Genomic DNA, 13501 nt, shown 5'->3' with positions numbered 1-13501 from the left:
TCTAAGAGGTTCAGTGTGACTGGATTTATGTTGAGGTCTTTGATCTATTTGGACTTCAGTTTTTTACATAGCAATAGATGTGGACTTATCTGCAATCTTCTACATGTCCGCATCTAGTTATGTCAGCACCATTTGTTGAAGATGACTTCTTTTTTCTATTGTATGATTTTAACTTCTTTGTCAACAAAAATCATATGTTCATAGATGTGTGGGTTAGTATCAGGGTTTTCAATTCGATTCCATTGGTCTGTCTATGTTTGTGCCAATACCAAGCTGTTTTCAGGACTATAGTAGAGCTTGAAGTCAGGGATGGTGATACCTCTGGAAGTTCCTTTATTGTACATGGTTGTTTGGCTATCCTGGGTTTTTTGTTTTTTCATTTCCTGCAATTTGTATTGTTGTATTCTGACTTTAAGCCATGATGATCTGATAAGATGGGGGTCGGGCGTGTTTCATTCTTTTATGTCTGTTGAGATTTGCCTTGTGACTAAGTATGTGGTCAGTTTTAGAGATAGTCCCATGGATTTTTCCTGTGGTGAATATGAAACGTCTATCTCATCTCTTTTGATTATTTTAGTTTGTAGTCTATAGATATTAGATATTAGGATAGCTACACCAGCTTGTTTCTTAGGTCCATTTGATTGGAAAATCTTTTTCCAACCCTTTACTCTGAGTTAATGTCTGTCTTTGTAGTTAAGATGTGTTTCTAGTGTACAGTAGAAGGACAGGTCCTGTTTTTGTATTCACTCTGTTAGCCTGTGTCTTTTCTAGAACCAAATTCAATGATATTAAGGGATTTTAATGACCAGTGGTTGTTAATTGCTGTTATATTTTGGTTTTGTTTGTTGTGGTGGTAGGATGTGTGTGTTTCCCTTCTTTGGGTTTTGCTGGTGGGAGATTATCCATTGCCTGTGTTTTCATGGGTGCAGCTAACTTCCTTGGGTTGAAGTTTTCCTTCTAGTAATTTCTATAGGGCTGGATTTGTGAATAGGTATTGTTTAAATTTTGTTTTGTCATGGAATATCTTATTTTCTCTGTGTATGGTGATTGAAAGTTTTTCTGGGTAGTCTGAGCTGGTATTTGTGTTCTGGTAGTGTCTGCAAAAGTCTGTCCTGGACCTTCTCGCTTTCACAGTCTCCGATGAGAAGTTGGGTGCTATTCTGATAGGTCTGCCTTTTATATGTTGCTTTACCTTTTTCCTTTGCAGCTCCTAATATTCTTTATTTATTCTGTATGTTTAGTGTTTTGATTATTATGTGGGGAGGGAACTTTTATGTATTTATTTGTTTGTTTGTTTTTGGTCCAGCCTATTTGGTGTTCTTTAAGCTTTTTTTTTTTTAACCTTCATAGGCATATCCTTCTTTAGGTTCGGAAAGTTTTCTTCAATGGTTATGTTGAATTTATTTTCTGTGCCTTTGAGCTGGTATTCTTCTATCCCTATTATTCTTAGGTTTGCTCTTTTCATGGTGTCCCAGATTTCCTGGATGTTTTGTATTAAGACTTTGTGGATTTTATATTTTCTTTGATGAATCTAATTTCTCTATAATATCTTCAATACTGAGATTCTCTTTTTCATCTCTTGCATTCTGTTGGTTATGCTTGCATCTGTAGTCCCTGCTCATTTACCCAGATTTTCTATTTCCAGAATTCCCTTGGTTTGTGGGATTTTGTATTTATTGCCTCTATTTCAATTTTCAAATCTTGAACTGTTTCCTTCACTTGTTTATTTTTTTATCGGCCTTCTTGGCTTTCTTTAAGGGATTTACTGAGTTTTTGCATCTTTTTGCTTGTCTCTTTAGGGGAGCTTTTCTTTTCCCCTGTAATGGCCTGTATCATCTTCATGACATTATTTTTAGGGCCATTCTCTTCTGCTTCATCCGTGTTGGGATGTTCAGGTCTTGCTGCTGTAGAACCACTAGGTTCTGGTGGTGCTCCTTCTGTTGTTGAATGTGTTCTTACGCTGCTGTGTACCCATGTGGGTTTGGGGTAATTAAAGGGGCAGGTGTTGATTCTTCCTCCAGTCACGGGTGGAGCCTGTGCCTCCGGGGCCTCGGATGCTGCCGGGGATGGTTGGCTGGGTGGGCTGGGGAAGTGGGTGGCATTGTGGTGAAGCAGTCTGCCTGCAGGAGTCTTACCTGCTGACTGCTTGCTGGGGTTGTAATGGGTGGGAGAGGGGCACCGGGTGTGCCCTGGGGTATAGGACCTAGAGACCAGTCACTTACCCTTGTATATTTACTTTTCTACTGAAGAGACACAATGACCAAGACAATTTATGGAAGAAAAAAATGTATTAGTGACTGACAGAGTTAGTCTATGATCGTTATGGAGGGTGGCTGACAGAGAGTTAGTCTATGACTGTTATGGAAGGTGGCTGACAGAGAGTTAGTCTATGACCGTTATGGAGGGTGACTGACAGAGAGTTAGTCTATGACCGTTATGGAGGGTGACTGACAGAGAGTTAGTCTATGACCGTTATGGAGGGTGACTGACAGAGAGTTAGTCTATGACCGTTATGGAAGGTGACTGACAGAGAGTTAGTCTATGACCGTTATGGAGGGTGACTGACAGAGAGTTAATCTATGACCGTTATGGAGGGTGACTGACAGAGAGTTAGTCTATGACCGTTATGGAGGGTGGCTGACAGAGAGTTAGTCTATGACCGTTATGGAGGGTGGCTGACAGAGAGTTAGTCTATGACTGTTATGGAGGGTGGCTGACAGAGAGTTAGTCTATGACCGTTATGGAGGGTGGCTGACAGAGAGTTAGTCTATGACCGTTATGGAGGGTGGAGCATGGAAGCAGCAGAAGGCACGGTGCTGGAGCAGTAGTTGAGAGCTCACATCTTGAGACAACAGCTATGAGAGAGAGAGAGACAGAGACAGAGACAGAGACGGAGACAGAGAGACAGAGAGACAGACAGACAGACACACACACACACACACACTGAGAGAGAGAGAGAGAGAGAGAGAGAGAGAGAGAGAGGTGTTCATTGGGTATTTAACTGAAGAAAAGGGTAAAATAGGCCAAATTATTTGATGTAATAATTTATTCAATATGTTTTCTGCCTTTGTATCCATTTTCTGGGTGACATTATTTACTTGAAATCATTCTGTCTTGGTTAGCATTAGCTAACAGCATAATACAGCTTAGAACTTTGTGAAATGGAAGTCTTAGCAAGAGGGAACCAGAAAGCAGCATTTCTCCATGGTTCCTGCCTTGAGTTACTGTCCTAACACCCTTGTTGATGGTCTGTAACCCAGGAATATAAACCAAAGGAAGCCTTCCCTCCCCTAAGCAGTCTTTAGCTATGACATTCTTACAGCAGAATGAAGCTAGAGAACACAATTTGTCCCTTCTCTGGCCTCCTAATGTGACGGTTAGTGATATATCCCACTTGCCCTTCATCTTTCTGTCCCCAATACCAGTATAACTCCCAGAGATTCACTGCTTACAAACTCTGCAGCCACAGACACTTTAAAGTAATATCAGCTCCACGAGAGACAGAGAGAACTGTGAACTCCCGTTTGCTATTTCACGCAGAGTTAAGTATCCCAGCCCACAAAAGTTTAGTTTTCTTTTCTAGAAAATGCATTGAAAGCTTTCAAGATGATTTCTGGGATGTCTAGATGACGTTGAGTGAACTATATTCCACACTGAAGGACATTCAATGAAGCTGGTTTTTCTTAGGGTGGACAAACATCCTTTTCCCCTGGAAAATACCTTTTTTAAAAAACCAGCTAAAATCCCTCTCATGTGAGATGATAAAAATGAAATTCAGAACGTTAAGTTGTTTTATTTCTTAGAAAAGTATGTGGCACTTCCACTGACAGAGAGTCTAGGAAACAGGAAAGAACCTAAGAGATATGCATGCTACCCAAGAGAAGAGGAATGAGGCAAGATCTTCTGAACAGATGGGGAACACGGCGAGGGGTGTGGGGGGGGAGTGGAAGCTGGGAAGAAGAGAGGGGAACAAGAGGAAGAGAGAGTAGGTCATGGGGGAACAGGAAGGTTGAGTTGGGGGTAGAATAGGGGGAAGAGGGAATCATAGGTTAGAAGACAGATCAGGCACCAGTGTGACCTCTAATGATCTAAAGGGATGACACCAATTGGCAAGCTAAGCAATAGTGGAGAGACCACCTCAAATGCCCATTCCTGATAATGAACTTGATGTCTATAACCATCCTGGAGCCTTCATCCAGTGACTGATGGAAGAAGAGGCAAACACACACAATTAATCACTGAACTGAACCCAAGGAACCCAGTGACACAGAGAGAGGAGTGATGAGCAAATTGGCAAAGAATGGGCTGGCAAAACCAGCAGAGACAGGTGATCTGAACAGGGGAGAGCTCTTGGACCCCAGACTGACAGTGGGGAGGCCAGCATGGGACTGATCCAGACCCCCTGAATGTGAGAGTCAATGAGGAGGCCTGGGCAACCTATGGGACCCTGAGCAGTGGATCAGTGTTTATCCCTGGCATACAAACAGACATCATGTATCCATAACACAAAGAGGGATGCTCTCTCAGCCTGGACTCTTAGGGGAGTGCCTGGACCCTACCCTGAGTGAAATGACAGACTCTAGATATCCCCTATGTGGAAGGAATTGGCAATAGGGTGGGAGGCTAGGGGGGATGGTGGGGGATGAGGGAGGAGGGGAGGGAAAGGGAACTATGATTAACATGTAAAACAAGCTATTTAAAATTAAAATAATAAAAAATCTTAAAAATAAATTATTTGAGAAACCGAGTGAGGTCATTTGAAGTGGGTTCCAACCTCTTAAAGTAAATTTCCTGAGGAAACAGTTTCTTGATGGTTGCATGAATTTAAATGAAAATATCTTTTAGCTGAATCAACATTATGAACCACAGAACACATCATCTCCTGTGTAAATTTTGGAGTCTGTTTAGGGAGAGAGTCACATGACCAGAAATTCCCACACCATCGTCATTGCCATGAGTTGAATATTGAGTCTAAGAAAGTCATAGTTCCAAAACAAAAACTCCCCAGCCCTGATCCCAAACATCTACAGCTGAGCTTTGTGTGAGTATGTGACAGTTCTATGCCATCCCATCTATCTCTATCAATCCAATCACCACAGATGAACTTCTGGGGACTCAATGCCGTGTCTGTGGCTGAGGGACAATACTCCACATGGGTCAGCTTTCTACTGGCTGCTCAGGGGTCAAGTTTGCACCAGTCATTAGATAGCTATAGTAAAATGATTTAGAATGCACTCAAATCCTATCTCCCCTCATTTGGGTGGAATCTCCAAGTGCTTTGGCTACAAGAGTAAGCAAAAGCAAGGCAGCGCCTGAGAGGCTGGGCCTCGTACAGGTTGCTTGGGAATGTTTGTGTCCGTGGGAGAAGGCAGGCTTATTCGAAGTCACACACCATGAGCAAGTCCAGCTGTAAGGAGTGAGGCAGCTGCAGCTGCAGCCTTTCCAGTGAGTGCCAGACATGAGAGCGAAGAAGCCGGAGATGAGTCCAATCCCACTAGCCATCGGACTGCGACCACACAGCTGGAGCCAGCACAGCTGGAAACCACCAACCACATAAGCGTGGGTGACTGCAGCTGTCAGCCGTGAAGTTGGAGGGCATTATTATTTTTTCTTTATGCACATATATTTTTTCTTTTTTTCCTCTTACTTAAATTTAAAGCAATCTTATTCTACATACCAATCCCAGTTCCCTTTCCCTCCCCGTGCCCTGCCACCAACATCCCCCAAGTCCCAGCCTCCCCTGCACTCCCCAGACTCCCCAGGGAGGGTGAGAACTCCAATAAGGGATCCTCAAAGTCTGTCATCATTTGGGGCAGGACCTAGACCCTCCCCATGTACCTGGGCTGAGAGAGCATCCCTCCATGGGGAATGCACCAGGAGCACAGAGACTTGCTCTGCATCCATTTGCTGCTTAGGTTGCAGAAAGCCAGGTCTAGAAGTCTGAGTGCTTGGTACAGTAGAATCTGCACCACGCCTGCTACTAGGAAAGAAGTATTTCTTTTAGAGACAGAGGGATTCCAGCAGCTGGAACCAGGAGAGCTTGAAATACTTGGAATCGGGTAAGGTGCTGACATTTCTTCGTAGCAGCAGAAGCAGACACCCACATCAAAACACTGAACTGAATTCCTGGAATCCAGTTGCAGAGAGGGAGGAGTGATGAACAAAGGGGTCAAGACTAGGCTGAGGAAACCCACAGAAACAGGTGACTTGAACAAGGGGAGCTCATAGTCCCCAGACTGACAGCTGAGGAACCAGCATAGGATGGAACCAGGATCCCTGAACATGGGTGTCAGTTAGGAGGCCTGGGCAGTCTATGGGGCCTCTGGTAGTGGATGAGTATTTATCCCTAGTACACGAATGGACTTGGGGAGCCCTTTCCACATAGAGGGATGCTCTCTCAGCCTAGACACATGGGGGAGGGCCTAGGCCCTGTACCAAATGATGTGACAGACTTTGATGATCCCCCATGGAAGGCCTCACCCTCCCTGGGGAGCAGAAAGGGGATGGGATGGGGAGCTGGTGGGGGACATGGGAGGAGGGGAGGGAAAGAGAACTGGGATTGATATATAAAATAAGATTTTTTTCTAATCTAAATAGAAAAACTAGAGAAGAAAGCAGGGCTAGGGACATAGTTTAGTTGGTAGAGTTCTTGCCTAGCAAGCACGAGGTCTCAAGTTCTCTACCCCATAGGATGTAACAGGGTTGGGGCGCTCACTGGTAATCCCAGCACCCAGGAGGCAGAGGTAGGAAAACAAGAGCTTCAGTGTCATCCCCAGCTATGCAGTGAGTTCAAGGCCGGCTTGGGGCACATGAAACACTGTACAGAACAGGCCTACGTGACATTCTTAGTGTCTTCGCAATTTCGTTTTCTTACTAATTTCTCATCTTTGTTATTTTACAGAAGTCTTTACTCTGCAACCTATTGGATTAAAAATTTTTTTTTTTTTTTGGTTTTTACGAGACAGGGTTTCTCTGTATTGTTTAGGAGGCTATCGGTCCAGCCCGGCCTCGAACTCACAGGGATCCGCCTGCCTCTGCCTCCCGAGTGCTGGGATTAAAGGTGTGCGCCACCACCGCCCGGCTTCTGCGACCTATTGGAAATGTGAAGCTTGCAGCCCTTCACCAAAGATGGTTTGAGAAATGCTGGCAGACACTAGACCTGAACATTCTCTGCTCTTCCTGTTTCCTGGAGCACCAGCTTTCCCCCCTTCCCCTCCTGTGTCAGGTCCCAAAGAAACCAAGGATAAGGCTCACTCGGTATCTGTGGCTCTTCCCAGAACTTCTTACCCTATCCCTGCCCTAAACCTCTCCAGCTTCACTTCCTCTCTCTCAGCTTCTAATTCCTACAGAGCCTCAGGCACTTTGGCCACGTGCTCTCTTGGTGGTTTCTTCATTTTCTGCTGTTGGTCTCGGTTCCCATGCCCTCTCTTGGTCCCCTCTCTTCTCTTCCTCTTTGACTCTCACTAGCTCTCTGGTGACGCTCAGTCTGGACTCTTCCAGGTGACTCTGGCTGTTCTCTCCCTCATAACTAAATTAAAGCCCACTCCTCAGTCACACCTAGGAGAGGTCAGGTCCCCCTTCTCATTCACTGTGCTTTCCTGAGGAATTTCTGTGACTTGCCAATATGAGATGGTGAGGATGAAGCCCTTTCTGAGTGGGTCCACGCCTCTGTGTGAGTCTCCAATGTGGCTGCAGCCACGGTGTGTGAATTTCGTACAATTTCACAGAGCCCCACATCAGGACTAGACCAGCGTTCGTGACAAATCGATGAGAATTCTTAGAGAGGGGCAAGGTGGGTGTTTCCATGCTTCTGCTTCTGCCTGGTTCCAGCTCAAGGATTTGTGAGCCTGCACCTGCAGGAGGCCAGCCAGCGGCTTAAGCTTTAGGAGACAGAGGGATACTGAGAGGGACGTCTGTGGCTGGGGTTTGCTAACCAATAGCCATCAACAGTGACAAGGAAAAGAAAGCAAACATATGTCCACCCTGAGTGAGTCTGAAGTTAATTTTCCAAGGTAAAACTTCTAGATGAGAAAGGAAACCTACAGGAAGCCCTGAGGCAGACACTCAGAGGAGGCGGCTGAGTCATGCCCCTGCCTACAGAAGCAATGTTCTCATCTGTGGAAGTTGTGGTAACATTTCATTAGCAATGGACTTTTAAGGAGAGGCGTGATCTCCTTAAGTGGAATCACGCTTACAGAGCAATTATCCACAAAATCAAACTCTAACCCAGTTCTGCTTAACATCTGGAGGCAGGACAATGCCATTGGCTTTGAACCTTACAGTCTGCTGGTAACGTTCTTAGTATATAATTGTGTCCAAGGTGGCCACTAAGACAAATTGGGAAAATTAGCCTTTTTGGAATGTTCTGGTACTAGGATGATCTTCTGTTCTAATGTTTAGCCTCTGTCCTATTTCCTGAGATAAGGTAAATGAATGTTTTATTTTAGTATCTGGTCTTTGGCTGTGATTCCTGACACACATCTGCCACACCCTTGGAATTTCCTGCATGATAGGAGCTTCTTTTGTTTTTGTCAGGTGGCTTTTTGTGGGATCCTGGGCAGGGTTGCTCATCAGAAAGATCAAATTGTGGTTAGAAGCTTGCAGTACCGTCTTCTACAGAGGGAGATTATGCTAGCAACCGATCATGCCTGTGTGAGGAAGCTGTGGTAGAAATTCCTCAGGTGGGGACTGGAGAGATTCCTGGGCAGTGAACAGAGCACACTGACATCTGAGAGGACCTTTGGGGGAGAGTACGGGCTCTGTGCCTCTCTTACACCTTCCCAGGATGCCTCTCTATCCGTATCCTTTCTGATGCTCTTTGACAACAGTAAGGCTTCCCTGGGCTCTGTGAGCCATTCTAGCAAATTATTCCACATAAAGAGAGATAACAGGAAGTCCTGGTCAGGGTCCGGTCTCCAGAGACCCAGGAGGCCCAGCTATGCTCTTGGGATCTGCAGTGAAAAGCAGTGTTATGTGGCTGCCTACGCGCTAGGCAGCGGTGCCATACTTAAACTGTAGGATACACAGCTGACGTTGGGACACCCAGAGAACTGGTTAGTGTGGTAGAACGCCCCCACCTGTCTGGTGGCAGCGTGTGGAGAATACGGAAGAGAAAGCAGTTCGGTTTTCCCACACAGATCCAAGTCTGTTCAAATTCCTTGACTGAATCTCAAAGCGCCCGGAGCCTGCATAGTGTGCTTCCACACATCTTCCCGTTGTCCGCAGACTCTCGTTTGTACTAGGTCAGCTGCGGCTCGTCAAATAAGTGCTCAGCTGTACGCTCTCCGCCTCCCTCCTTTAGCAGCCTCGTGACCCGTGGCGTCTGGCCTTTCCAGGGCTGGGCTCCACCGGTCTCCCTACACAGCTTACCTTGGGTCGTGTCAGATTGCTCTCAGTGGCCCTCTCACAACCTGGGAGCTTCACTTCATCGCCAAACCTCACCTGTTCCAGTCAACTGAGATCGGAGCCCGACCTTAACCTCACCCGCTTCTCTGGCGGTGTCTCCCTCTGTAGCCCAGGCTATCCCCAAAGTCGCCGCCTTCAGGCCTTGACCTAAATGACGGCTGAGACGGGCACCACATGCCTGGCCTTTCACCCAGTTTGTGTGTTTGCCCACTGGGCTGCGACTTCGTGTCAGCACCCGGGCTGTTTTCAACGCAGGCTCAACTACATTCTGTTCCAAACAGACTTAACGTGTGTGCTCAGGAATTTGTCATGCCAAAATTGATTCCAAGACTTAATAGGTACCTTGGGGTTCAGTTTCATCTGGCTATCACGGGCAACGTGGGAAGGGAGCCACGTTCTGTAGGAGGGTGAGCTTTCTGTAGGCGAAGCGGCTTGACTTGGAGGAAGACTGTTGCTAAGGGTGAGTAGCAGCCCTGTAGTCTCTGCCGTTTTTACAGTGCATCCCTTAACGCCCCCGCCCACCCCCGGACAGAGGTGGAGTGCATCGGCTGTGGTAAACCGTAGAATGTGGTCTGTGAGCAAGGAGAAGACGGGGTTTCAGGACAGAAGCAGGTTGCGCTGCTGTTACTAATCCTGGGATCATGGGAGAAGGAGTCGCTCTGCAGAAGAGCAGACTGGTGGAGGACTCAGAGCTTTTCAGTTTTCAGTCCATGAAGGACGCCCTCTGATAGCACGGAGTCTAAATCAGCAAACACAGGAAAAGGCACAGCTGCAGTGCCCCGCTAGAGCCCCGAGGGTGAACTCTGAGTGGCATCTGAACATGTCTTAGTGCTAAGGGTCCTCATGGTTTTCATGCGTGGAGGGCTGTAAATTCAGAAGCTCTGTAATGGAGGCAACTCAGCCTTCCTACAGGACCAGAATCACTAAAGGTCTGCAATCTAAAAATGCAAAGGCATTGACTAGAGAGCAGTAACGACAGAGCTAAGCTCAGTTAACTCACTTTCTGTTTACCTGGCTTGCGAATGGCGAGCCCTTGGAAGGCAGAGTTCTGGGGCTGAGTATTGCTTCTGTGTGGCTGATTGAGGTCTGGAGCTCTGCTATAAAAAAGTCTTTTCCAGAGTCACCATTAGGGATAAGTAAATCACATTTTTTAAAGAGCCAATACATTTCTTTCTTTCTTTCTTTCTTTCTTTCTTTCTTTCTTTCTTTCTTTCTTTTGTTTTTTTGAGACAGGGTTTGAGATCTGCCTGCCTCTGCCTCCTGAGTGCTGGGATTAAAGGCGTGCGCCACCAACACCCAGCCATTTGTTTCTTTTAATCATCACCACAACAAACTAAAGGCACACACACAAACATCACACACACACACACACAGACAGGCATATACGTATCACACACATGCCACACACATATACACACCAGACACAGACACATAAACATACCACAGATATACATCACACACACACACATATATGCACCATGGACACACACACCACATACATATACAGACAGTACACACAGACATGCACATACACACACCACACATAATACATACATATACACACAGAGAGACACACAACACAGACACATACACACCACACACACACACAACACATACATACACAGACAACACACCACACACACATGTACATACACACATATACACACCCCACATACATGCACATACACACACACCACACACAACACCTACATATACACATACACACCACACACACACACACACACACACACACACACACACACACGCACGCACATATTAAACCCATCTGTTTTCTGAGTGTGGGTTATTTAGTATGATGACTTCCAGGTGCATCTGTTCTCTTGCAGATGTCCTGAGTCCGTTCCTCCAAGGTTAAGCACTTCCGTTGTGCAAGTGTGTTCCTTCGTCTTTCCCCTTCATCTGTTGACGGCCATCCAGGCAGGCCGTTTTCTAGCCACATGGACAGTGCAGCTGTTAACCGGGGTGTGCACGTATGTTGTCATATGGCTCTGGGTAGATCCCGGTATCGGCACAGCTGGGCCATATGGAAACTCTGTTTTCAGTTTGTTTGTTTGAGGAACCTCGGCACAAGTTTATGCTTTGAGCTCTCCTTTCTCTACATTCTGGCCAGCATTGTTCTCATCTGTTTTCTTGATAATACCTATTCTGACACAGGTAAGATAAAACTATAACATGCATTTTTATGATAGCTGGTAGCTAAGGATGTCAAACATTTTTTAAAATGTATTTATTGGCCATTTGTAGAGAAATAGAATTTTGGCGGGGGTGGAGGAAAGCCCCAGACACATGACTGGTTATTGCTTCCCTATCTCCTTTGTTAGAAGAAGAGATGCAAGTTCCTTTGTCAAAAAAAATGTGGACAAGTCATGTTTGTTGTGTCCACAGGATCTTTAAGAGGCAGTATGATGTTTACCAAAGCTCCTTGCCCTGCATAGAGAAGGGCAAGGCCAAAACAGTTCCATTAGACAAGGTCTTACGTTAGGCCACTTGGAGTAGAGACCCCGGTGGCATATCTTGATACGTTTTGGTGGTGGGCCACTAGAATTCAAGAGCTGTTTGTCCACAGCGTGTCCTTATGTCTGGACAGTTCATGTGACGAGGTTTCATTCTGAAATATCACCTCTTTTCTCTCTAGTTAATCTATAACTGTGTGTTCAGTGGGCTGAGTGGATACCACCAAATCTCCCATTTTGAGTTTCATGTTTTGTTATTAAACAGATTATTGATATCTTCATGTGGTTACCTCTTAGGAGTCTATACATGAGATTAAAAATGAGATTATTCCCCTGGGTTATTGTCTGGTCTTCCCTGGACAAATGAAACTACTACCCTCCAAGAAGTTTCTCAGACCACACATCTAGGATTGCTTCTTTTACTTTTGTCCTCTTCCTGGGAACTCTCTTGTCTCTCTATTATAAAACATGAATGCTATAAAATATAGCTTGAATCTAGAGTTCTCATGCAGTCTTCTCCAAGCATCTCTGTCCTTAGTATCCAGCTCTGTTATCTACACAGCCCTTTATTTTTTCTTTTGAAAACTCTTTCATTGAAAAAATTTCATGCAACATATTTTGATCATGTTTTTTCCCTTCCCCGATTCCTCCCTACCTTCCTACCCACCCAATTTGTGTTCTTTTTCTTTTTCTCTCCTAAAAAAAGAGAAAAATGAAACACATACAAAAAACACTCCACAAAAACACAAAATGGAAATCAAAACAACAAGAAAAAGATCAGTAAGCAAAAAAATTCAAACAAAGCAAAATAAGACAAAAAAATCTGCAAAAATACCATTGAGTTTGTGTTGTGTTGGCCAACTGCCCTTGATCATGGGGCCTGCCTGGAATTGTGGTTAGCACACTCAGTAAGACCCCATTTGGGAAGACTGGCTTTTCCTTTGCCTTCAGGTATCAATTGCAGAGAGCATCTTGGGGTGGATTAGAGGGTCTACAAAGCTCTTTTGTCTGTGTTCCAACTTTTATCATTGCTTCCCTCCCCTGCCTGTTCTTCTCAGGTAGAGTAATTATTCACTGTACAGCAGACCATGTCACTTCTCTGTTTAAATTTTCTTCCACGCATAGTAGGTAAGTTATGCTTCTATGGATATCTAGATAGCCTGGATGACCTGTTCTGCTTACCTAATGTCTTCCACATCTCCTTCCCAACACTCTTGTGAACCACTCGTATCTACTTTTTAGTTTCATTGGTTAGAAAGCTTTCTCCAGCACAATAATGGAAAAATGCATCTGTCCAAGAGATGGATCCATGCCAAGAAAACATAACACTACTATTGAAGACTCACAAATTTTAAAAAATCTTGTCATGTTCAAGGAACTGAAAGAGTGGATACTTTAATAATATCTATAATTTGCAGTTATACAATCATTCATTTATGGGAGTCAGCGATAATGTACCTTGTATGGAATAAGATACATCTTAGTGGTGTCAATGATGCCATACAACTGAGATGTGCGTGCAAAGCCCTATGATCCAGGAACACCTAGAAACTAAGCTCTAACGAGACTGTTTTGATGATGAAGTGAAGCTGTTACAAGAAATCCAGTCTCCGTGACAGTTA

This window comes from Mesocricetus auratus, unplaced genomic scaffold (genome assembly GCF_017639785.1).
Source record: "Mesocricetus auratus isolate SY011 unplaced genomic scaffold, BCM_Maur_2.0 Super-Scaffold_100040, whole genome shotgun sequence".
Lineage (NCBI taxonomy): Eukaryota > Metazoa > Chordata > Mammalia > Rodentia > Cricetidae > Mesocricetus > Mesocricetus auratus.
The sequence above is the reverse complement of the archived record's forward strand: the minus strand, read 5'-3'. Positions refer to the sequence as shown.